Raw genomic sequence first — 24,618 nt, 5'->3', positions numbered from 1 at the left:
ATCGTCAATGCAGGTATCAAAACACTCAGATTTTTTTTTTAGGAAGAATATTTATATCTTTTTTGTAGATTGTAGAAATCAACCTATTGTGAAGGGAAACAGAATATTTGTCATGTCCTGTTGGTGATACATTTTTAAAATTAGCGATTGTAGAGAAATTAGTATTGTTATAACGGTTTGAGCTATGGCTTATCAAACGTATCCCTAGCAATGGAAATATATGCTTGGTCATTGGTCCATGAATGCCTACTAATCTACACACGTCAAGGATTAGTCGAATACCAGATATCCGACTATGTCACCAGGTCTCCAATTCCTGTATGTTTTTCCTTTGGTAGACCTCAGATGAAAGCACTTTTGGGGTGTTAGCGGACATCACTCGCATGTGATTTCCGCTAATGGCATCCCAGGACCATGGCCAGCTACCAAGCCAAATTTGCTATTCTCTACACTCAGTCTAAGCAATTTAATGGGCAAACTAGTGAAATTATGTTTTCTAAACAATGTTCGGGAAGAGCCCATATGGTTGACAGTGTTGGGTAGTAACTGATTACAAGTAATGTGGATTACGTATAATCAGAGTAAAAAAATAAGTAACTATAATCAGGCCAGATTACATAAAAAACAGATTATAATATAAGATTACTTGATTGCATTTTGTTTATGTGTTTCAATACATACAGGGATGGGAGAAAATACATCAGGGTGTGGCCTATTTTAAAATAAAATACCAAATTCCCTGTTTTTTAAATTGTTACGACCCCGTATCCGTATTATCCGTAAATTAGTGAAACACACACAGCACACAGTGTACTGTACACACAGTGAGGTGAACCACACACTAACCCGGAGCAGTGAGCTGCCTGCTACAGCGGCGCTCGGGGGAGCAGTGAGGGGTTAGGTGCCTTGTACAAGAGCACTTCAGCCGTGTATGTGGAGAGCAGTGCTCAACCACTTCCCCTGTCCACATTTTTCCTACTGGGTCGGGGATCGAACCGGCAACCCTCCGGTAGCCAGTAGGCCACAGCTGCCCCTGTAGCCAGCTGGTACATATCTGTGCAGTAAGTATGTTGTGTAAACTTCCTTCCCAGTGCCTCAGAGTTGTGCTAGCTGTGCCAGCAGCCTGGGCTTCTATCTTGATTGTTAGCACACTCGACTCCCGAATCCAAGGTGTTGCTGTTTACGGGGCGAGTGCAGGACTGAGCGTGCAAACCAACACAAGGCATTGGTGCCGTGACCCGGATCAGGGCCTAGTTTCCCGATAACGACGGAGACACGCTCTTACGAGGGTTTTCTACGATTCATCTTACGATCGTTCGTTTGGTTATTCCGACTGTTTCCCGAACATGCTCGTAGCGGGAACGCGCGTGCACTGCTCTTAATATGCTCTCAAGGAGAGCTGTCCACGTTAATAGTTCTGAAATATCCTCTCATTTGATGGTAATGTCAGGTGACTGCATGTCACAGCTGTAGGCCTACCGTTTAAACTTCGGATCTACACTTTAATTCACATCAAGACGAAAATAGAAAAATTCTGACATCCGCATGTAAGCATCCCAAGTAGGCTATATACCACACACAGACATACATAATGATTATTTAAGATTAGATTGTTGCACCGTTTATGTCTATGTCACTTAAGAAGACATTTGAAGATAAAGAAGTCAAGTAGGCTAAGAAAGTGAGGAAATGTTTAGGCTTAAATAACATATAAGCCTACAATATGCTTAGATTTTGACGCAGCACAGACTAAACCACATGTTCCTTTCTCTGTTTTTACCTCATAGGCCTAATAAAATATAGCCTTCACTTAGCAAAGATAATGGCAAACTATTCTGGCAACGTCTCATTTCATAACTTGATTGCATTTTTGTCCGCTTTTAATCACATTATTATGACCATGAAATGTATGCTATTTTGCACGTTAAAATCTGATTCATCACAAGTAAACACAATAAAGAATGGGAACGTAAGTTGGTTAATGTATTCTAAGTTGTAATTCCCCTGTATGTCCTGTTGGTGACCTTAGTGAGAAGTACTGTTAAGACACTGTTAGCCGGTAACGAGAACTCTGGAGCACTCGTAGATCTACGAGTGTTTTCACGACGCTCTTAAGCTACGATGGTTTCGGGAAACAGTCGGCAAATCTTAAGAGGTTCGTAAGAGGGACTTTACGACGCTCTTAGGCTTAAGATGCTTTCGGGGAACTGGGCCCAGGAGTGGGTAGAGTACTGAAAATCTATACTCAAGTAAAAGTACAATTACTCCCTTCAAAAAATACTTGAGTAAAAGTAAATATTATCATCTCAGAAATCTACTGAAGAAAAAGTACTTTGTTAATAAATTACTCAATTAACAAGTAACTTTTTTTTTACATTTTGATACTTCTGATGGCCCTTTTAAAATTAGGCCTATCCTTTACGCCTGGCTTCACACACTCTCACGCCAAACCCCCGATTTCTCACAGTGAAGTATCAACCCGGTGGGTCAAGCACCTTTTTACTGGGGTACGTGGCCCAATACTGAACTGCTGTACCCCACTAAAAAGTCCAGGTTCAACTAGACCTACTCGTCACACAGATATCACACAGCATATCACATAAACAAGTGGAATCTAAGCTCACCCCCACACACACACACACACTTTACATAATGCAATAGAAGATATTCTGGACATTCTTGGCAATGGCAGACATCCTATTCTCCGTAAATATCAGTGTAGCATCAAAATGATCTTGATTGAGTGTCTTTTTTATTCAATGTATGATTTTTGAGTTTTTTATTTGAAGTAATCCAAAAGTATTCAGATTATGTTACATTATTTTTGTAATTCAATGGGTTACGTTACTGATGACAAAAATTGGTGTGTAGTCTGTAATGGTTTACATTTCAAAGTAATCTGACCCAACACTGAGGGTTGATTGACATCCATCACTCACCCCACTTCCGTTCATAGGATATAAAACCCTCCTTACTGCCCTTTACGTCATGCTAGAGTTGCAAAGCCTTGCACCTCCTCCCCTGCTCCTCCATTTCACTATCAGCACTAAGCTCTAAATCACCCCTCATCCATAGGGGTGGTCAGTGGACATCACTCACATTGTTTCCGCTATTGGCATCCCAGGACCATGGCCAGCTACCAAGCCAAACTTTTCCAACCAAGCCAAGCCAAGCTACCAAGCTATTCTCTACACTAAGCAATCCAATGGGCGAACTAGTGAACCATATAACCCAGGATTAATGACAAAAGGCTCTAATGATCATCACACAAGTATTAAAGAAAAATAGTTTTAATGATCACAGCTGCAACACAGACATACAATTAAAGAATTAAAGAAGGTTATATGAAATTAATTTCAGTTCTGTATTTATTCCAAAATGTCATGTTCACACCCATGTTAAATGCAATGAATGTGATCCTAAAACCTTTTAGTAGTACAAACCAGAATGATTTTCATTTCGGTTCGTTCATTATTTTTTCGTTCCTGTTCCAGTGTTCCCAGGCCTCTCCTCTAAATGGTAAACCGGTTAATAACGGTTAATAATGTTCCTTTAAAAATTACATTGTCTTTACAAATTGATTTATGGCCAACTGTCAACTGCATGACAGGGCTAAAATGGAAAATAATGTTTTCACTTCGGAACAAGTGAAATTGATTTTGTTCCTGTTTTTGGTTACTTCCATCCAAAAACTGTGTTCTTTTTTTCTTTTGTTTTCATTATTTGAACTGTTTCTAATCCCTGGTACAAACTGTGCATTTTTCGCTCCATCAAGCTTATTTATCAGTGGGTTTTTCAAGCGTAAATATATTAGCATCTGGATATTATAGAGAAAGACAGCTTCCTGATTCCGCTGCAGGTTGGTTCTACTCCAGGGTAGCTCTTTGTTAAGCAAAGATGTTGGTATTCATTGTGGTTTCAGATCTGGAAAAAGAAGAGCAAGTTTATTTTTTTTTATCCATTGAATTGTATTAGTAAGTTATTATGTATATTAGATGAATATGATGGAACATATATGATCATCCATTTAAAAAAAAAAAAAAAACCTTAACATACAATTGTACAAGAAACCTTAAAGTTTAACATTTTTTGGAGACCAGACCTTTTATAGTTTTTTCCACCCATGGTGCCTTTGGGTCAGTGCAATACTTCTTCTTATCCTCTGTGGTAAAACTGAGATAAAAATACAATTATAATTACCTACATTTTCCTGTTAGAAATATAAACATAATACTTCTATGTGATAAATGTGTTTATTGTCATTTAAAACACTATCAACCTTGTACTCACACAATGGCATCGAGGCATGGATGCTGTGCATGCTGGCGTGTAAAGGACTCGATTGTTTGGATGACAGCATTGGAAACTTCCCTGCAGCATGTAATAGGCCTAGGGAACTTGTGTGGCCTGCGGGCTGAAAGATAACACAATGCTTGAGATTTTTTTTTATCTTAAAGAAACTTCAACCAGTGCAACAGAGAATAATTCTGTAGGCAGACACAAAGATATGGTTGAAGGAGTCAAGTGAACAGAAATACCAAGAAGCAGGCGCGTCGTTGGACCTGGGCATTCGGGGCTATAGCCCCGGATCCTCTGGGGATAGCCCCGGATCTATGGGCCGTCAACAACAACAACAAAAACTCTAATCGTGAATGAAATAAATAGCCCCGTAGAAGAGACTTTTGTGTTTTGTGTCCATTGTGTGCATTAACAGCAGCGCAAGAAAATGAGGTATGTAAACACTCGAAAAACGCAGAAGAGCCCCGTATAAGAGCTCTGGTGTGATAGGCTGGTTGCGGTCATGTGACACACGCAACCAACCACGTCAGCAACGCCAGTAACGTCAACGCTGGTGTCTGGAGCATGTGTACGTAGAGAGACGAAGTGACACGAACGAACGCCGAAGCGCTCAACTCGGAGAGGTTTTGTAATTATAAAAGTAGTATAAAAGTATAATTTTACGCAGGAAAATGGCTGGAAGTAAGTTGATACGTTTTTTTTCCATTTGGTTGCATTTTATGTTTTTTGTTTTAGGTGTTTTTTTATAGTTTCATCAGGTTCTTATAATATAGGCCAGGGCTCTTATTGCGCTCGGGGCTTTTACTTTGGGGGACTTTTGCCAGTGACTGCATACACATCTTTGCAATTGCAAAATTCATTCACCTAATATATTAATGTTTTTGTGTTTTTGTTGTTCTTGTTCTTTTGTTGTTTTATAGCTCCATCAGCCAGGGCTCTTATAATATAGGCCAGGGCTCTTATTGCACTTGGGGCTCTTATTCTGTAAATTTAAGTGATTGCATATGTGTTTTTGTTTTGATAGATTCATCAGCCAGGGTTCTTATAATATAGGTTAGGGCTCTTATTAGTTAACACTCTTTTGTAGGTTATGAAGACCTTTGTAATCACACCTGCAGTGTATTAGTTATTAATGAGATAGATTTTATTTGTGCATATTATTACATTTCTAAGGACTCTTATTCTAGTGACTGTAGGCTATACAAATCTTTACAATTGCAATTGCAAAGTGCATTCACTTTTATATATATATATATATATATATATATATATATATATATATATATATATATATATATATATATATAAAATGGTCAGACCTTATATGACACAGGATTCCACACAACTTATTGTACTGGTGTAATTCACTGTTAATTGACCTACCTGTTTGTGCTCCTATAGGGGCCAGAATAAAATTTAAATGTCAAATTCAGTGGTTCCTCGTTTGTGTCTAAAGATCTGTTATTAAGATCTACATCTGGTGTCTAAAGATCTGGTTTAAAGATCGGTTCAGCATACTCTAAAGCATACACTTAATTAATGAAAGGGTTGTTTTTGTCTCTAAATCATAACCATAACTATAATGAATATGATTTTTTGTGTGGCTGTTTTTTCCGCTTCATCTTTAATTGAATTATATTCAGCTCTATCTTTGCAACTATGATGCAATTAATAAAACAATCTTGTCACACTTTCTGACGCTGACCAGTGTGGTAAAGTCTGAGAGCAGCAAGAGAAAAGGACCTGCGTTGAAGAAACCTGTCACTGAAGGAGGACAGCCCACTAGGCGGAGCCCAAGTAGAGAGAGCAGCTTCAAGTATGTTGGAGTACATATAGGCTATTTGAGGACTTGACCTTTGACCTGGGTTAATCACATCCAAGCTCAAGTAAACAATTAGGAGGGAGGGGGGCGGGGTGGGGTTGTGGTGCAGCATCCATGGCTGTATAGCGTCCATACCAGCTCTTGGGGTGTTATTGGGCAAGGTGGATGATATGTGCCTGACGACCCTTACATACTGAGTGTGGTTTGTCCTGAATCCAGTTGCATATGCTGGAGCTGTTGCAGGTGCTGAGTCCAACTTCATGTAATTTGCTACGGAGTTTGTTCGGCAAGATTGTATTTAAAGCTGAGCTAAAATCAAAAAAGAAGCCTTGCATGTGTGTTCCTGTGCTCTAGATGTTCTAGCAGAGGGTGTAACACAGTCTGTGCCATCCTCTGTCAACCTGTTATTTCTGTAAGCAAAACTGGTATTGGTCTAGTGAAGGTGGTATGGCAGATTTTATCTGTGTGATGACCAGTCTCTCAAAGCATTTCACTGCGATGGGGGTGAGTGCCACAGGCCTGTAATCGTTCAGGCCTGTGACACTTCATTGCTTGGGAAGAGGAACTATTGTCGCTGATTTGAGGAATGCAGGGACCCATGAAGTTGCCAGAGACAGGTTGAAGAAGAAGACTGGTACGGAGTCTGACATCATGGGTGCTCAGGACCGGGCTGGTGTCATTAGAGAGGAGAGGAGGCAACAGAGAGTCTTTGTTATCCTGGCAAATTAGACATAAAATAGGTTTAGCCAGAGACTTTCTAATGAGACACCGCACTCAAATCTCCCATAGAAATGAATGGGGTTTCCACAGCTAAAAGTTGACATGTGAATACATCACGCCAATCATGTGGTGTGTTGTGAATACATTGTGCCAATCAGGTGTTGTGATCTTGCAGCTGGAGCGAGGTTGGTGTGTTGTGATTCATGAAGCATTGTGCACGCGCAGTTAAGCGAATAAGTGTCGTCCCACACCTGCTGGGGGTTTACTAAAAATGGGCTTCAATGTAATTTTTGTACGTCGGTTTGGCATATCTAATGCCCTTTCTCAGAGCTGTCCTGGCTGCACTGTATGCCTTGATATCCCCAGATCTATATGCTGCATGCGTTAATTAATGATTCTGCCTTTTGAAGTCATCCAAGGTTTTTGGAGTAGTTTTTGGCTCAGAGATCAGGGGACAATGGCCTCAGTGAGGTGTCTAAGAGGACATCCTTGAACTTTCAGCACAGTCCTTCAGCACCAATCCAGGAATGTTGTCTGGTGGTTTGTAGCAAAAGGTAATTTTCCCTGAATTTCCCTAATGTTTGATTGCTTTGTTTTGTATGGTACAGGATGCTGCGTTATTTGAAGTTATTTGGGGTGATGGGCCTCTTTACGACTTCAGCAAAGTCCCTAAGAGGAAGAAGAGGCGAAGTGCCCAAGAGGTGGGAGAAACCAGTAGAGACAACAGGATGGCAACAGGGCCATGCATTTCAGAAAGCAGAGCTGCACTAGAGTCAGAAATTGTATGTATTCGTTCAAAATCACTTGTGCATTGTGTTCTGAATCATCCAGTGTTACATATGCCTTGCATTACCATTTTAAAGGCAGTCACCCAACCAACACTGCCTATGTTGCATTGCATTACTCATTATCATATTTAATTTCTTCAGGGTTAAACCATCAATGCGTTTGTGTAGATCTCTTGTTGAATACATTCTTAACCTTGTGATCATTATGACCGCCGCGCAGCGAAGCGGCGGTCATATAGGTTTAGTCAGATTTTTTTGTTTGTTTGTTTTTTTTTTTCTTTTTCGCATGGCCAAATTTCCGTCAATGATTCCCGGGACACTGAAAGACCGGGGTACACGAAACTTGGTGGGCATGTAACCCCACATGGATAGCATGGAACCATCGTTTTTCGTTTTGATCTGTAGCCCCCCCGCTGGACTGGACCCCCCGAAAGGAGGGTAGGGCAGAAACAGTTTTCTGTGAATATCTCGAAAACCGTAGGGTTTAGGAGGACCATTTTTTTTTTGTATGTTGATCTCAAGGGGCCATGTCAACCCATTCCATAACCACTCATTTCATGTATAGCGCCACCTAGTTAAACACAAAAAAGTAAAAATGAGTCAAAGTCAAAGTCAAAGTCAGCTTTATTGTCAATTTCTTCACATGTTCCAGACATACAAAGAGATCGAAATTACGTTTCTCACTATCCCACGGTGAAGACAAGACATATTTTACCAATTTTAAGTCCACAGACAAACATAACATTCAAGTAAACAAAAAAGTAAGTAAATAAGTAAATAAGAGGGCACATATAATAATGAAAAAATAAGAGCAGCAAAATTTTGTTGAAATTGTGCATAGACAGTCAATAAAAAACTAGTGCAAAGTCAGGCCAATAAGAGGCTTGGGTAGTTCTGTTTGACCTGAGTAATAAAGAAAGTGGCATAGTGGTGCAAGTTATGTAAGAGCAGCAGAAGTGTTGTGTTTTCAGGATAACAACACCAAGTTGTAAAGTGTACAAGTGTGCAAGTGTTCAAGTGTGCAAGTGGAGTAGTGCAGGCGGCCATTGTGGGTCCAATGTCCAGGATGTTATGTAGCTGAGGGTGGAGGGGGAGAGAGGGGAGAGAGTTCAGCATCCTTACAGCTTGGTGTATGAAGCTGTTGGTGAGTCTGGTAGTGCGGGGCGCAGAGGCTTCTGTACCTCTTCCCAGAGGGCAGTAGATCAAACAGATTGTGAGCGGGGGTGACTTGCATCACTCACAATTTTGGTGCCTTGCGGGTGAGGTGGGTGGTGTAAATGTCCTTCAGGAGGGGGAGGCGCCAATGATCCTTCCAGCTGTGTTCACTATGCGCTGCAGGGCTTTCCTGTTGTATTCAGTGCAGCTTCCGCCCCACACAGCGATACAGCTGGAGAGGATGCTCTCAATGGTGCCTCGGTAGAATGTGGTCATGATGGCTGGTGGAGCACTTGCTCGCCTGAGTTTCCGCCAGGAAGTACAGGCGGCGCTGAGCCTCTCTTCGCCAGTGATGCAGTGTTGGTGGTCCAGGAGAGGTCTTGGCTGATGTGCACCCCAGGAATTTGGTGCTGCTCGCTCTCTCCACCACAGCACCGTCGATGGTCAGTGGCAGGTGTTGGGTGTGACCTCTCCGGAAGTCAACAACAATCTCTTTGGTCTTGCTGGCGTTCAGCAGGAGGTTGTTGTCCCTGCACCACGTGGTCAGATGGTCGACCTCCAACCTGTATTGAGTCTCGTAAGCCCTTGGTGATGAGACCCACCAGAGTTGTGTCGATCAGCAAATTTCACTATGTGATTGTTGCTGTAGGTTGCAGTGCAGTCATCGTCAGCAGGGTGAAGAGCAGCGGACTGAGCACGCAGCCTTGGGGGGCCCCTGTGCTCAGTGTGATGCTGCTTGAGGTATTGTTGCCAACACGTACTACTTGGGGCCTCTGACAGAGGAAGTCCAGTAGCCAGTTGCAGAGGTAGGTACTGAGTCCCAGTTTGTCAAGTTTGCAGATGAGTTGTTGTGGTATTATGGTGTTGAATGCAGAACTGAAGTCTATAAACAGCAATCTCACATATGAGTCTCTTTTTTCCAGGTGGGTGAGGGCTGGGTGGAGGGCAGAGCAGATTGCATCCTCTGTAGACCGCTTGGCTCGGTATGCAAACTGGAAGGGGTCCAGGGTGGGGGGAGAATGGCTTTGATATGTGACATGACAAGCCGCTCAAAGCACTTCATGATGATGGGTGTCAGTGCCACAGGGCGGTAGTCATTGAAGCAGGATGGAGCAGTTTTCTTACGCACAGGTATGATGGTGGCAGCTTTGAAACATGATGGGGCGATGGCTTGCTTCGGGGAAGTGTTAAAGATGTCTGTGAAGACATCCTTAAGCTCCCCATGAGTCCTTCAGCGCCACGACCTGGGATGTTGTCTGGACCTGTTGCCTTACTGGTGTTGATAGCAGCAAGTGTCCTCTTCACGCTGTCGGCAGAGAGGCACAGGGGCTGCTCATGTAGAGGGGATGGGTCTTCTGTGGGCAGGTGCTGTTTGTGCTTCAAAGCGAGCAAAGAAGCGGTTCAGGTTGTTGAGCAGAGGGATGTTGCTCTCACAGCTCTGTGGCTTGGGCTTGTAGTCCGTGAGGGCCTGAATGCCCTGCCATAGGCTTTGTGAGTTCCTGCTGTCTTTTGAAGTGGGTGGTTATCTTGTGAGTGTATTCCTTTTTTGCTTCCTTGATGCCACGGGACAGGTTGGCTCGCTGTTTTCATGCCAGCTTCATCCCCAGCTCTGTAGGCTTTGTCTCTGGCCCTCAGCAGCCTGAGGACATCCCTGTCAGCCATGGCTTCCAGTTAGCCCGAGTGATGATGTCTTTTGTGTGGGTCACATCATCGATGCACTTGGTGATGTAAGAGGTTACAGTGTCTGTATACTCCTCTATGAGGTGGTGTAATTGAAGGTATCTGTGACCTAACATAGTCAAAACTGCACGAAATTGGAAGTGTAGGATCATTATGACACCCTCTGTATGCACGCCAAGTTTTGTGGAATTCCGTTCATGGGGGGCCACACAATAAATTAATTTATGTTACTATACACCAACTGGCCTGTAGGTGGCCGGAGACAGTTTTCTGTGAATATCTCGAGAACCGTAGGGCCTAGGAGGTCCACCTTTTTTATGTATGTTGGTCTTAAGGGGGGCATGTCAACCCATCCCATTACCACTTATTTCATGTATAGCCACCTAGTTAAAAATTAAAAAAAAAAAAATTAGGTGTTTTCATCACAATATCACTGGCTGACAAGGTCAAAACTGCACGAAATTAAAAGTGTAGGATCATTATGACACCCTCCGAATGCATGCCAAGTTTTGTGTACTTTTTCGTTCATGGGGGGCCTTACAATAAAATAATTTATGTGTACATTTAGTGGCGATACACCAACAAGGATTCCGGGACACTGAAAGACCGGGGTACACAAAACTTGGTGGGCATGTACCCCCACATGGATAGCATGGAACCGTCATTCTTCGCTTTGATCTGTAGCCCCGCTGGACTGGACCCCCGAAAGGAGGTAGGGGCAGACACAGTTCTCTGTGAATATCTTGAGAACTGTAGGGCCTAGGATGACCAATTTTTTTCCGTTATGTTTGCCTCCAGGGGTCATGTTAACCCATTCCATGTGCACACATGTGCATGAACAGATAGATACACTTTCACACACATACATTTACAGTAATCATACATTATGACACATACTCACACAGTAGACATATATGCGCATGCATGCACATGCACAAACACACATACGCAGGCAAACACACAAGCACACATATACACACACACACACACCCACACACATAAACATAAATTTGTACTGCGCACACATGCACACAATTCAAAATTTTTCCCGTCATCTACTCCCTGAATTTTTGGTCATTGATACCGGGACACCGAACCACCGGGGTACATGAAATTTGGTGGGTATGTAGCCCCACTAGACTTTTACGGACAAATTTAATTTCGTCCCCGGGGGTATGCCAAGTTTCGTAGAATTTCATCCATGGGGGGGTCTAAAAAAATTAGGTTATCTGTACATTTAGTGACTGTACACTCATTGGCCTGTAAATGGCGGTGCACACATATACACATGCACACACACAGGCACCCACATACTATCGGTATTAGAACGGCCGATACATAATTACAAATTCAGTAGGATTAAAAGAAAGCCAAAATAAATATTCATCATCATCATGGCTGCATTTTCAGTATTGGCGATAAGTAGTCGTTTGTCCAGTAGATGGCGCATCGTTGCAGTGAGACGTAATTTTGTTGGAAGTTAAAAGTGGGTTGGAAAAAACAATAGACGCTTCCTACAAGGACTGTAATTTATGTGTAATTTTAATGTTATTACAACTTTTCGCCACGATATGACAGTTTAAGTCCGCTTGATACTGTAAGGCGTAAGCCATTGGTTTCCCAAGGAGATTTTATTTGTGTCGCCAGCATAGCCTATTGACAATTTATGTTGTAAATAGGCCTACCTTATAATCCTACCTGTAGCTTAGGGAAGCTAACAGCTTTCTATTAGGATCTAGTTTGTTAGTTACCGTTTTGTCATAACTCTCTGATGCATTTTTGCATTTAGAATAGCCAGAGCGTGTATATCTCAATCGGAAAATTAAACAATATCGGGTGCCTATGGACTAGGCTAGGTGAACCCAGCCTGATCTGCCGCTATTTATTTTTTGATTTCTTAAAAGATTGAGCTTGGTCTGATGAAAGCCAGACTAGCCATGGACCTCAGTTACACAATGCAAAGGAACATGCATTCAGCCTATATTTGCACGAACAATAACGGACAAAAGCTCTTCAACTTTGGCCCGTTAAAATGTGTATGAACAGTCTAGCGACGCATTTCATCAAGGCCCATTTGGACATGTCAGTTATTTGCACCACTGGTTAGATGTAAAACAGCATTTCGTTTCAGACTAGGCTACTGTTACTTAATTTGTGCATTAACAATAACGTTTTCAGACTACTGTTACTTAATTTGTGCATTGACAATAAAAGTATTACATGAACTAAAGATGACTAAAATCTTATGTAGAAGAAGAAACATTCACAAAAATCCATCCATCCAAAATGACCTTTGTTTTGATAGCTGTTGAAAACGGCATGGAACTGACAGAGATGTTTTGTTTATAAATACATAAAAATAAATAAATAAATAACATTATGCTGATACCTTTTGCTTTTCCCAAATACTGTAGCCTACAGGTGTAAGTGACCTTTCATCAATCCAGTTGCAATGGATGAACTGTGATGAACTGCCCTACTTGTGATTGTTTAGAGATTTTAAAGGTTTTATAACAATGTTACATCTTCTTTGGCTATTCTACAATCTATTCACCTTTTCAGCACCAGTAGGCTACTTTCTGTGCAGCCCTTGCACACACACTCAGGCATGCCAAACAAGCATACACAAAAGTTTCAAGAGGGGGGGATGGAGTAAAATATGGAGACAAATTGAAGTGTGATTTATTTTCGCGGAACGGATGTACAGGACTGAGCGGCGGTCATATTTTGTACCGCTATGCGGTACATGTAGTTAAGACCTAAACTATCTGTATCTTCCTAAACAGTGATAAGGCAAAACTATTGTAGCCACATCAAAGCTGTCGAGCAGATTGTGGAAGGGTTCGACAGTGGATGTGGAATTCATCCAGTGATCTTTTCAGATCACAATTACAATGCTGCTGACAGCAGTTGTGGAGGACTTGAGGTGTTTCATCTTGACATGTAATTATTATAAATATAAATTATTAAAAATAAACTGTGGTATGGTATTAAAATAGTTTTCTATCTTTTCTTTTCATGATCTGTGATAAGACAATATGTCTTAAGTCTTCGGACACCTTCTGCTGCCTCACCTGCTGCAACTCCAAATGCTGTCATGCATCCGAAGTTAAGATACATCTTTATAAGATGTCCTGCAGGGCCTGTGGATTGGCACAGGGAAGCCCTGGTGAGGGAAAGGATGTTCCTCTCATTGCAAGGAACTTTTTGTATGAATGCAAAGGTTGGTATACTAACAGTGGATGCACCATAAGTCATATTTCTGCAAAATGTCTTAGCTCTTCCATTTGGTCTTGTATTTATATAAGAAATTGCCTGAAATTTGTGTTCATGTGTCTTGTTACAGTGTCTTCCTATGTATGTGTCGAGTGTGGCAGTGTGATGGTATGGTTATGATGGTAGTGAGGACGCCATTCTAAACATGGGGGCATATCTTGTCTCCCATGAAGTGCTAAAGGACTACATGTACCACTTCATGCAGACTGGGTGAGCGTTTTAACTCTGCAGTACATATCTGATCTGGTTCCATACTATCCATGTGGGGTTACATGCCCACCAAGTTTCGTGTACCCCGGTTTTTCAGTGTCCCGGGAATCCTTGACGGAAATTTGGGCATGCGGAAAAAAAAAAAAAAAAATAAATTCTGACTAAACCTATATGAATGCCGCTTCGCTGCGCGGCGGTCATAATAATTGTATGAGAAAGCTCAAAGTAAGTATCTTTATAAAGTACAAAGTAAGTATCTTTTTTCCTAACAATACAAACTAGATCTTTTTATCTTAATATAAGATTATTACACTTGGTTAGATGTCAGATTTTGCAGCACATGGTACAGAACACAGGGCACTGTGCCCTGTGTTCTGTACCATGTGCTGCTTTGTTTTCCCTTGTCATGTGCTTTTGTTACTTCCTGTGTTCTGTACCATGTGCTTTTGGTTCTTGTCTCCTCCCCTCACCTGAGCCATGTTCCCTAATTGTTGCCTTGATTGCTTTCCACCTGTGCCTTGTTAGTCTTGTTATATGTTGTGTATTTAAACCCTGTCTTGTGCGCTTTACTGGATTATTTCGTCAGGTTCGTGCTATGTTCTTGTCTGTTATGCAATTGTCAGTCTGTGTGAAAGAATATGCATTAAAATCTAGTTTGATTCCACTTCCGTTCCACTGATTTGGTGTTTAGGTCCAATCAAAAATGCCTTTTGTTTTGCCTATTTGTAACAGTCGGGCATGATTTATAAGCTTTGAATGTTATGTGATGCTTGGTTATGTCGCTTGTTTGGAGTGGGTGTGTAAGTTTCAATTTACTGTCACGTCTGCCCTGATTGGACTGGGGGATTCACGGGTTGATTGCTTATTGAAGCAATTAGGAGGGAAATGCATCCATTTAACTGCCCGTGGCTTCCTCCACTCTTGCACAATGGTGAAATTGTTAATTGGGAGGAATTATTTGACTGTCATGCTGATTGCGGAACTGACTCCTCGACATGCGATGTGATATGTTATCTAATGTGTGGCGTGTTGTGATCTCTACTGTTTGTTGTGATCTCTATTGCTTGCAGTGATCTCTATTGGGTGTTGTGACCTTTATTTTTCTGTGAATATCTCGAAAACCGTAGGGTTTAGGAGGACCGTTTTTTTTTTTGTATGTTGATCTCAAGGGGCCATGTCAACCCATTCCATAACCACTCATTTCATGTATAGCGCCACCTAGTTAAACACAAAAAAGTAAAAATGAGGTGTTGTAATCGAAGGTATCTGTAACCTAACATAGTCAAAACTGCACGAAATTGGAAGTGTAGGATCATTTTGACACCCTCTGTATGCACGCCAAGTTTTGTGGAATTCCGTTCATGGGGGGCCACACAATAAATTAATTTATGTTACTATACACCAACTGGCCTGTAGGTGGCCGGAGACAGTTTTCTGTGAATATCTCGAGAACCATAGGGCCTAGGAGGTCCACCTTTTTTATGTATGTTGGTCTTAAGGGGGCATGTCAACCCATCCCATTACCACTTATTTCATGTATAGCGCCACCTAGTTAAAAATTAAAAAGCAAAAAATTAGGTGTTTTCATCACAATATCTCTGGCAATATCTCAAAACTGCACGAAATTAAAAGTGTGGGATCATTATGACACCCTCCGATTGCATGCAAGTTTTGTGTACTTTCGTTCATGGGGGGCCATACAATAAAATAATTTATGTGTACATTTAGTGATGTACACCAACAAGGATTCCCGGGACACTGAAAGACCGGGGTACACAAAACTTGGTGGGCATGTACCCCCACATGGATAGCATGGAACCGTCATTTTTCGTTTTGATCTGTAGCCCCCCCGCTGGACATGGAGCCCCCGAAAGGAAGGTAGGGCAGACACAGTTCTCTGTGAATATCTTGAGAACTGTAGGGCCTAGAATGACCATTTTTTCCGTATGTTTGCCTCCAGGGGTCATGTTAACCCATTTCATGTGCACACATGTGCACAAACAGATACACACACACACACACACACACACATACATTCACAGTAATCATACGTATGACACATACTCACACAGTAGACATATGTATGCTTGCATGCACTGGCACATGCGCAGGCACACACACAAGCACGCACACACACACACACACCCACACACATAACATAAACATAACACAAACAATCAAGAATTTCTCAGAATTATGCACAGGCAAGATGGGGGTGGGGTCAATTTTACATGTGAAATCTATGAACTAATCATGTTTTGGTACTTGTTGTCTAGCAGATACCAATGAGAATTGAGTGCGGATAATGCAATTTAGTGAGACAGTTAGAATCATATAGGCCTTTCAGCGTGATTTATTTTTGTGGAAAAAATGTGCTGGACTGGGCGGCGGTCATATTTTGTACCGCTCTGCGGTACATCTAGTTTTATTATTTTTTTTTCTCATCTGGGGGTTGTGCTATCAGTGGTATTCTGTTCAGCCTGGGCCTTGGGAGGAGGGGTAGTTGCCTACAATGTCGGTTCTGGTTTAGCTACTCTACCAGCCTGCCTGTCCTGTTATTGTGTGTTGTGGACCATGCTCTCTGTACAATAAAATAACATTGCCAATATTTGTGTGGTATTGTGTCTCCGAACCTATCAGTGGTGGAGTTAAGGCTACGACATATTCAATTGCCTATTCATTGTAAAGTTGTCTGTCTTTAATAAATGTAATATATGTTATTGCTACTCCACGTGTGACTTTTTCTTTCCTGTGATCTTGCCCTGAGCCAGGCTATGTAATGCTTTTTGTAAAATGTCCTATTGAAACTCCCCATAGGACTTCTGGTAAATCAAAATGCATACTGACAAAAGCCTTATTGTGTGGCAACCTCTTGGTGTAAAGCATAATTCTGGTCTCAAATGAAAGGTAACACACTGAGGTTTCTTGTAGACTATTTGGATTGTATGTCCAGTTCTGATGTAGAATGACTACACAAATAATATCTAATGGAATATGGAATAATAACACAAAACACTATTTTTGCATTTTCTTTTGGTTCAGATAGTTCTGTTGGTTCAGATAGATAGATAGATAGATACTTTATTGATCCCCAGGGGAAATTCAATTCAATGGGTGGGTATTAGATGGACTATACATCTGCACAACTAATATTGAATGAATATTCAATTTCTATGGGTTCCTGTAAATATTTCAGTACCCAATATGCTGCATCTACCTATTCCTAAGGATACACACTGCAGCTAAGGTAGGGAAGCACCAAAGGTGGAGGAGAGGGAGGTGTGCATTTTTTATACAAATTAATTGAGACATATAAAGATTAATCTGACAATGTAAATGCAGCCCAAACAAAGGCAATGTCCTCTGTCTGTGGTAGTTTCAGAGGATGCTGCCTTCAGGAAAGTGAAAGTATCATAACTCACAAATATGGGTTTGTGTCTGTCAATTATACCTAGGGTGATGAGAATTAGTCAACACATTAATGTCTCTCTATTAATGTCGTTAATTAATTAACGACTCCTACGACTTTCCCCTAAAGATGCCAGCTGCAGCAGCAACATTTCCGGAAAGGTACTGGCTTGATGAAATTCATTCTGGACTCTCAATCCGACCACATAAAGACCTCGGGATACTTCGGTTTAGCTTTAGGGACCCTCTACTCACTACCACGCAGGGGTGAAAGTAAGCCGGTACTGGCCGGTACGGAGTACCACTAAAATATTTGGAGAGGGTACGCCGTACCGGAAAGAAAACTATACTGTCTCTGAAAAATATAGCACTTTCAGCATGACAACACAACTGCTAACGTCAAATTACCAGAAGCAACACGTTTCCCCCAAAATATATTTCATATACATCGTTCTGAACTGTATCTGAATTGTGTCTAAACCTCCCGTGCAGCTGGACAGACAACGAGCAAGCTATAGCGCGCGTACAGTTGCCTACAGTAATTGCGCCAACGTGCACTGGTATCCAAAGTGTTTTAGCAGACGGACGTTTCTTGGAAAGTCTCCCAAATAAAAAAAAAAATACAGGCTAAAGAAAAATATGTTGATGTTTCAATAGCCTATTCTGGTTTTATGTGTGCAGTGTTTCGCTGGAGAGACAGGAGACAGACAGTGCGTGTACGGCTTAACCAGATCTTGCGCAGCAATAATGAAAGTGTTTTAGCGGACAGAAGTATGTTGCAGTCTCCCAAATAAAAAGGCATGACTCAAAGAAACGTGTTTCATGATATACAGTAGCCTATATAAAAAAAATTGATTGGAAGTGGGAGCGAGCAGAGTAACTAGGAAAAATAAATAAATAAATGATGAAATTAAGTGTTTGCAATTTATTCATAATCAAAAACAGATGCAGGTGGGTTAAAGAGTGATACTAGAGTGATAAGAAGTCCTAGTGAATGCTTGATAAGTAGACTATAATACAGTAAATGAACAAATAAATAAATAATAAATAATTAGGCTAAGTGAAATCTTTGTAGCTCTGGCTCTGGCATTATAACTCTATATCATAGTACCACCAAGAAATAAAAACTACTTTCACCCCTGCTACCACGTCAGTGTAATGTTGTTTGGAACTGTAGAAGAGGTATAAAAATAGCGTTTTGTAGCGGCAAAATGACATGCCCTGGTCACTTCCAGGCTAACAAGTTTTGACTAAAAACGGTAAAATCGTTTCTCAAAACACATCCGAATGACATGATTTTGATGTCAACTCAACGTATGTACTCCCAATCCGTAAATTGATCTAAAGTGCATTTTACTCCGGATAATTCCTTTAAGTGCATTGCATGTTTAATGTTTAGATATGGTCACATAATTCTATTTAGGGACAAAATGGCCAAACATACAAAAAGCTTGTTCATTCTAGGATGAAACATAGCTTTGGCTCATAATATGCTGCTCTGAAACGGAATGCTTGACATACTTAACCAGACGATAATAACAACAAGAAAAAATGTCTGCCACTGAATTACTTACAACCCGTGACGGCGATAACCACTGCACCCAGAACAGCAATCAGCAACATTTGCCTCATCATGCCCTTATCAACAGCAGGTTTCATATGAACAGAAACTAGCAAAGTATGTTAGGTCTTAGCCCCAGACCATATAAACGTCACTCACACAGAAAGTGGAGGCAATTAAAAGTCCACCCTAAACCACAAAATAAAGCTAATGTAAAGTTGTATTAATATAAAACAAGCCCCTTTACTATTCATTAGCCTATCCATTTATCCATTTTCCTGCGACTTACATTACACAGCGACTTACAATTACTACAAGGACCATTCTCCCCAGAGTAACTCAAGGTTACGTGCCTTGCTCAAGCGCACATGGCAACACAGAACACCAACACCTTAGCCACTATTCTACCCCAGCTCCGGCATAATATATCAATAGCATGGGGACAGGATTAGAAGAGATCATTTGAGATAATAATCTTTCTTGAAAGTGCAGTGCAAAGGGATAGGCCTACTGCCTCAGTGTGTCAGTGTAAGTGTCACAGGCTTGATTGTCTATGTTTGTGTGCTTGTCTTGCTGGTGGGCCATGTCAACCTCTCTTGAGTCAGAGGGATGAGCGCAGTGTAATTCAATCACATGTTCTTAGGGGTCACAACTCAAAAAAGGTTCAGAACCACTGGTCTAAGAGACAGTGCACCCATTTATCATTTCCACTGTAAAGGGTTCCACATGTGTATTAAAAATGCTCTGGAACAAGGGCAACATTATTTATATACAGTTACTGATAACAAATAGCAAAACTATTTCCACAGCCTTTCACAGGATGTCACAGTGTTTCTTTAGATGTGTGACAACAAGCGTCATCAACACTTCCCACCGTTGTTAGCAGAAGCTCTGACAACATCGTGCAATGCTTAATCGTCACACTGTGTTAGGATGACACAGTAGTATGCTGATCAATTTATATTAAAAACCTTTTTAGATTCAAATTACAATGTTAAGCCAATGAACAATTGTGCCAAAAATGTCAAGCAAATGTCAAGCATGGACATTTGGTTCTCTGATCTATGAACTGGCCAGGCCCCTCAGAAGTAGAAAGTGGTTGACTGCAAAAATGAGGTTGGAAAGCAAAACCATGGCATGTGGACCACATATACAGTACACTGCACTGTGTTCATGGCTGGGGGGGCTATTTGAGATGCAATATTTACAACGAAGAAAGGCTCAGCCTATGGTTAAAACGTGAGGTTAGACTTGGGCGATATATGCCTTATGTCACATTTGCATGCACCACACACAGCCGATGGTTTTGCTGACACAATTCATTTCTTTACTGGTCTATGGTATGGTTCTTAAGGTGTTAAAACTCTCAGATTCTTTTTTGAAATATTTCTATGTTTTTTTGTAAATTGTAGAAATCAACTCATTGTGATGGGAAATATTATTCATGTCCTGGTGGTGACACATTTTTAAAATCTGCGATTCTGGTGCAAATTAGTATTTTTATAACTGTGTGAGCTATGGCTTATTGTGATGAAATTAAAGTCTCAGACTCAAGTGCAGTTTGGTATTTTTATCAGCAAAGGTACTTAGTCCACAATCCAAAGAGTATCCAACAAAACAAGCCAAGGTAGGTACACAGGGACTCCAAAGACAGGGGGAACAATCCCAGACGTAATCCAAATAAGCGTTGTTAAAAAACAGTCAGGTAAAGTCAAAATTGAATAGTGGATAGGCTAAACAAGTTCACTAATTACAGCCAGGTACACTAAACAACTGTGTAAGATCATAAGGAAGGCTGGATATGTTGGGGACAGCTCTGGAGCCCCTGAAGTTGGTGGTGGAGAGAGGGATGCTGCACAAATGGTTTAATATATTGGACAATACCTCACATCCACTACACAACTTACTGGTGAAACAAGTTTTTTTAGTTGGAGGCTACGCCAACTAAGCTGTAAGAAAGAAAGACAAAGACTTACAGTATTTACCCACTGCAATAGCACTTTATAATGACTCTCCTGAGCAGAGGGAGAGGAATAATATTTTTAGAAAAAAATATGTATGTAATGTATGTATGCATGTATGTACAGTATGTATGTATGTATGTTTAGTATGAAATTTCCCTTTAATATCTATCTATCTATCTATCTATCTATCTATCTATCTATCTATCTATCTATCCATCTATCTATCTATCTATCTATTCTATCTATCAACACTTAGTACTTTTAAGTCTTACCAAAAGTCTTGACAACGTTTGCATATACCACATCAGTGCAATCTTAAGGCATTTTGTTCACTTGATATGAAACTTCCTTCAGAATCCACACAAAATAACAGTGTTAAGCCAGTAAATAATTATGTGAAAATAAACATGCCAGGTAATGCATTTGCTGTACACTTCTGTGAATTATGAACTTTTTCACAGAAGTAGCAAAAAGTGCACAGAAGTAGACAGTAAGACATGTTGGAAAGCAAAAGCATGTTATTTAGACCACATGTAACACATTGCACTGTGCTTTTCAGCTGGCTGGTGTAAGGTGTGATATTTGCAAGTTGCACAAGCAAGGCTCAGCTTTTGACGTAACATAAGGTTGGGTTTTTGGGAGTCACGTATGCCCCCACCACACAACTACTGATGAGATTGTTGACTCAGATATTTACCAGTTTATGTTCAGTCGCTCTATTGTCAGGTGTCAGACACATTTGTGGCAAGTGATTGCGCTGAGCAAAGGCAACAAAACACTGACACCGCAGTACTATGGCTCCCCCCAGCATGTAAACATTTCTGAACACCTCAAAGGACATTTTTATATGACAGCTTTTGGATTGTGATCATCTTTATCCCTCTTTTGGACACTGATGATAAAACATCAGCTTGCACACAATTCGCCACGTCCTTTTGCACATATGCATATTTTAAATATAGATATTTAAATGGCTACAGTTGAGAGAGGTTCAAATTTGCAATCTCCAAACTACCAGCATTTGCTCTTTGTCAGCAGTTAAGTTGTCAACTTCCTTTTCTAAAGAAACACTGAGCCCACTTCCCTCCACAATTAGCACCTCACCCCCACCTCTCCTACCCCGACACACATACAGTACATACACATACTTATGTCTTGATGTGTGATGAGCTAAGATATCTCTTCGGTGATGGAACTCGCTGACTAATTTAACTTACAGTCAAACCATATTTTCGAAATAACTTAGTCATGGTGTCTAGATTACGCTGTGTTTAAAAGTTTATACTCAGAATCCTTTTCTTGTAAATTTGTCTGCCAACAGAAGGGGCCAGTGTCTAAATTCAGCAGTACAGCAGATCAGTGCATAATGTGTTACAGCCTTTAGCCATATGAAGCGCTGTCATCATCTCCACGAGCCTGGGATTGTGGTTTTGATAAGAACTTCAATAATAGTATACTTATATATAATATATCATTATATACAGTGTTATATAAAGTACTAGAAAGCAATACTTGAGTAAAAGTACAAGTATTGTACTAGAAAAAGACTTTGGTAGAAGTGAAAGTTACCTTTTAGAATATTACTTAAGTAAAAGTCTTAAAGTATCTGATATATACTGTACTTAAGGATCAAAAGTAATTTTCTGATATTTAATGTACTTACAGTAAGTATTTGAAGTAAAAAGCAAGCGGTTTTATTTTGAACTTTTATTGTGAACTTTATTTTGGCTTTTTTATAGTAAAGCATATTAAGGGTTCCCAGGTTAGGTTAATCTCACTCATCAAGAAATTTAACTTTTGTATGAACTTCAGGTAAAAATGAAAAATAAATAACTTATTTCTTTTTTTAAAAAAATGACCTGCTTGTAGGGAGAACATTTTGGTCATGTGGTATGAACATTTCTAGGGCTTACTCCCCAGGTCACCATCTCACTCTCACACACACTCACAGGCCACCTATGTCCAGCAGCTACTAATATGCCAGTCATTAATTGAAACGGAAAAGGTGTCTGTTCATCTTCAAAAGAAGCTGGTTTTCAAAGTTGCCAGAATTCAGTGCCCGGGAGTTTCAGGCCCAAGACCGGCCCACGTTTTCCATATGGTGGAAATTGGATAAATGAAGCAACATTTCAGCTCTTACTATCCTTGTCAGACACCAAACAGGACGAGGACCACAAAAGTGTCACGTTCAAAAGTTTATTTAAGGGTTGGGGGTTAAGGGGGTTTCAGGGGTTCCGGGGGGGGGTACAGGAGTTCCAAGAGTCTGCGTGTGTGTGTGTTCCCCCAGTAGCCGAACAGCGATGGCAGGAGCTGGATGATCCGGGAAGTCCTGGGGGAAACACACACACAACAGCAATTGAAACGAAGCAGCAGTACAGTCAAGGACTAGGCGGTATTTGTAGAAGAGGGACGGAAGGCAGGTCAAGATTACGGGGCTGGAGAACACAGAAGTAGTCGAAATGGTCCGGGATCACAGGCAAAAGAGTCAGAGGCGTTTTCCCAAAACAGGCAGGTAACTGGTGCTGGTTGCAGACGATCTGACAAGTGTGGACTGAAAAGCAAGGCTTTATATACAGGGCATGATGAGTGGTGAATGCAGTGCAGCTGGTAGGTAAACGAGGGTGAGGCAGAGCAGAGCAGGAACAGGTGGAGGTCATCAGACTTCAATCAGCGCGTGTTACCAGGCAGAGAGAGAGCTCATGACAATCCTGTAGTTTTTATTAGTACCATGGTTCAACAAATGTGTAAAGGTTATATAATAATTCACTTCAACTGAGAAGTTAACAAAAAATATTCCACTATTCCACAAGTTAACAAAAACAGAAAGAAAGAAAGAAAGAAAGAAAGAAAGAAAGAAAGCCTTTGAAATGTAGCCTATCCCACGCTTCCACAAAGAGGCATATTGAACTAATGTTTAGGCTACATGTTTTTTGCATGGGTAGGCTATATTGTTGTTTGGTGATTTAGCCTACTCCTTTACCCTCTTCTGAGCAAACAAGGCATATAGGTTTATCATGTGGGGTAATTGCTCTTTCTTACATTAAATAACTTTAATTTATCCTCTCTACTTGTCCCTGTAGTCATGGCCTTCTCATCACTAATTTAGGGCTCATCATTTTCAGTGGTCGACTGGTTGATCTTCTGCTCAGTCTCTCCTGGCCACTTTCTACCATCCATTCTTCCTGACGCTTGTGTCTAGCCTACTGTAGGGCCGGCTCAGCTATCCGTATCTGAGAAAACTTTTTGGAAAAGACGGGCTATATGGACCCAACCAACTCTTTTTGGGAGGGGAGTACTGGCTACAACCCATGCAGAGGCATTGGTGTCATGCACAGAATGCGGAACGTGTCCTACTTTAAGAAAAGATAGACTAACGTGACAAATGTCAATATTTTTTTCCTCGACCAGCCCAAAAGTGAAGCGGCCCACCGGGAATTCTCCCGATTACCCACCCCGGGCCTGATTCAGTCTTACTCTTCCTGGACTGAAGACAAGTCCTGCCATGCTAAATAGCCTTTCACAGGCCGCTGAGGCAGGTAGCGGAGTGTTCAGCTACACAGAAAGCTGCCAATGTACAGAAACATTTCTTGCAAATACGGCCAATAAGAGTAAAATGTTTTTATGCGCCATGCCATTTTGCATTGCATGCATTACTAAATCTATGAAGGGGGCATAACAGAAAAAAAATACTAATGTCCCTCTAGGGGGAGCAAATAAGCCAAGTAAAGTGTGTAG

General features: G+C 41.0%; 1 long non-coding RNA gene across 1 annotated transcript; it reads right to left on the bottom strand.

Moving 5' to 3' along the window:
• Positions 1 to 3,352: 3,352 nt before the first annotated feature.
• On the bottom strand, positions 3,353 to 18,976 carry LOC125309745. Its single transcript, XR_007196182.1, has 4 exons — positions 18,933 to 18,976; positions 4,291 to 4,414; positions 4,103 to 4,173; positions 3,353 to 3,924 (listed from the first exon to the last, which is right to left on the bottom strand). It is a non-coding gene; the product is annotated as an uncharacterized LOC125309745 (long non-coding RNA).
• Positions 18,977 to 24,618: the final 5,642 nt, after the last annotated feature.

The sequence above is a fragment of the Alosa alosa genome, chromosome 16 (assembly GCF_017589495.1).
Source record: "Alosa alosa isolate M-15738 ecotype Scorff River chromosome 16, AALO_Geno_1.1, whole genome shotgun sequence".
Classification (NCBI taxonomy): domain Eukaryota; kingdom Metazoa; phylum Chordata; class Actinopteri; order Clupeiformes; family Clupeidae; genus Alosa; species Alosa alosa.
This window is presented reverse-complemented; position numbering and strand designations above follow the sequence as displayed.